Here is a 3125-nt window from a genome sequence, read left to right as displayed (position 1 = left end):
TAGATGGGCTGTCTGGAGGGTCTAGGATAGCCTTATTCAGGTGTCTGTTGCCTTGGCAGCTTTGGCTGCAAGGCAGAGATCAGCCAGGACTGGTGATCAGGCTGTCTGCTCATGCCCTCTCTAGCGGGAGGTTCTCAGTGTATTTGAATTTCTAAAGTGGAGAATCACAGCTCCTGGAGAGAATGTTCCCAAGAGATACGAAACAAAAGCTGCCTGTTTCTCATATCCTGGGCCCTGAAACTGCATTTCAGTGTCATTTCTGCTGGTGTCTATTGGTCAGAGCAGGCGTAAGCTCACTCAGATTCAAGAGGAAGGGACATAGATCCAATTTCTTAATGGGATGAGTATCACAACTTTTGTGGCTATATTCATTCTGCCTTACTTCCTGTTTCCTATGTCTGTTTTTCTCCCAATCTTGGTCTTTGCATTTCTACTCTAGGCCTAAATTCCAGACTCAGTTTGTAGTTATTGATAAAATCCCTTAGTTCTAGTTTAATTGTATTCATTCATTTATTAATGAACCTTTTAAAAACAGATTTCATGGTTATTACTGTACAAAGCAGTACAAAAAAGTAATTTTCAAAATATGGATTTTGCTGCCTGGCTTTTAATCCTGCATCCTCCAATTGTAAATTGCAAAATCTTGAGCAACTTACTTTCACCTCAATCTCCTCTCTTGTAAAATGTAGATTATAATGCCTATATTATGTGGATATTGTAAACACCAAGTGGGATAATGTATACAAAATAACGAAGCATAGCGTCTTGTACGCAAAAGCAGTCTAGTAAAATAGAATAGTGGCGACGATTAGTAGCTGATATGGTTTGGCTGTGTCCCCACCCAAATCTCATCTTCAGTGGTAGTTCCCCATAATCCCCACATGTCATGAGATGGACCTGGTGGAAAGTAATTGAATCAAGGCCGCCTCAACCTTGCTGAACTCTGAGTCAACTAAACTGTCCTTTATAAATTACCCAGTCTTGGGTATGTCCTTATAGCAGCATGAGAATGGACTGATACAATAGCTATCACTATCACTTACTATGTGAATCTGAATTAGCCACTTAATATCTCTGGACCTCCTCTTTTATATATAGCTTCTTCTGTGTAATTAAAAAACTGGATTTTTTTTTTCTTGTAGTTATGGTTTCTTACAGTGAAAGGATACAAATTAAAATCAGAAAAGGAAAAAGACGGATGAATGGAAGTTCAAGAGAAAGCAGGCAGAAGTTTCCAGGTATATCTTCTCAGTAGAGTAAAAGAAGGACACATCATTAAGATAAACTATTCTGGTCATATTGGCATAGTATGGCCCAAGGCCTGAGGCTCACAGAAACATTCGTATCAGGTAGAATATTCCAAGGGTTCAGAGATTATCTCCGAGGAGTATGAAAAGAGGTCTTTCCTTAAATGTGCAGGTTTTGAGTAACTCAAGCCTGCTGAATTTACTCTTTCCTTGCCACACAGTAATATAAAATATTAATAAAAGGGAAATTGAGTGCAGGGCATGTGGTACATCTGTACATTTGTCTCAAATTTTATGCAAATCTAAAATTGTGATTCTAAATCCAACTGGAGCAGAGGGTTATATAAGTTGGTAAATATTCAGGCTTAAAGTATTTTAACACTTTTTTTTTATCATTATTTGTTTATAATCGAAAGGGATTGCATCGTAAGGGATATTGTTTGCGTTAGCCAATGCATTTAAAATTTTTATTGCCTTTGTGATTGAATTTATTCTCAGCAACACTTTATTCATAATAGTCAAAAAGTAGAAAAAATTCTAAATCTTCAATAACTTATGGATAAATAAAATGGAATGTTATTCAGCCACAAAAAAAATAAAGTACTGATACATGCTGCACCATGGATGAAACATGAAAACGTTAAGCTAAGGGATAGCAGCCAGTCATAAAGGACCAACATATTGTATGGCTTATATGAAATGTCCAGCATAGGCAAATCTAGAGACAAAAGTAGATTAGTAGTTTCCAGGGGAAATAGGATTGATGAAAATTGGAATGATAAAAATATTCTAGAATTAGACAGTGGTGATGATTGCATAGTCTTGTGTATGTACTAAAATCGTTGACTTGTACACTTTTAGAAGGGTGAAACTTTAAAAATTATTTCTGTATATTGCATATGTAAAAATTATATTTCCATTATATAAAATTATATTTCAGTTTTTAAAAATTTCAATTTAAAGTTTCATAATAATATGCTCTGGTTTTTGTACACTGGATGGGAAGATATATCTATTATTTTTTTAAAAAACATAATTCTAATCTAGTATACCCTTTATAAATCTTTCTAACCTCCTTTCTTATGCCATTCCACACATACTACATGATATTTTATAATTATAGCATATTATAAAGATTAAGAAATTAGGAACTCTTCCTTTTCTCAGAAGCTCTAGCTTTGCTGCAGCAGTGAAATTCTTATTATGACTGTCATAACTTAGTAGGTACTTTAACTTGAGGATAAAACAGATTGAGTAACCCAGTACTATAGACAGGAAATAGAATCCAGTTGATAGATTTCTACACCTGTCTGGTTTACAGCTTGATAAGTTATTGCTATTATTAGTCAGGCAATAAATTGACCTAATTGAAAGCAACATGTTTGAATTGTTTGGTTCCTTTTTTTTGTTTTGCATGATTACAGAATTGTGTGTAACCAGTGATATGATAATTACTCAATGTATGCAAGAAATCTGAACATTTTTAAATATAGAAAACATTGACAACCCCCTTCTTTAATGGAATTTGATAACATATATTGTGTTGTGACAAACATGCTTTATTCTTCTAACAACAAAATTTGGATTATCTCCCTGAAGTGAAGTGCAATATCTATGTATCTTGATTTAGGGATGGTTTTGTTTCTAATCAATTATTTGTATTTTAATTTTTGCTGACATCAAAAGAATCTATTAAAAAACTTTAAAAGTTATTTCTGTATATCGCATATGTAAAATAGCCTTAATTTAGCAGCTTATCTTCCACTTGCAAATATGTGAAAATATCAGTATGTAAAAATAAAAAGAATTCTTTATCATTAGAAGAATGTACTTATTATTCTGAATGTCATATGAAAAATCCTTTTTTGTTTTTAATTG

The sequence above is a fragment of the Colobus angolensis genome, unplaced genomic scaffold (assembly GCF_000951035.1).
Source record: "Colobus angolensis palliatus isolate OR3802 unplaced genomic scaffold, Cang.pa_1.0 Scaffold123, whole genome shotgun sequence".
In the NCBI taxonomy this organism is placed as follows: Eukaryota; Metazoa; Chordata; class Mammalia; order Primates; family Cercopithecidae; genus Colobus; species Colobus angolensis.
Note: the sequence above shows the minus strand (reverse complement) of the source record.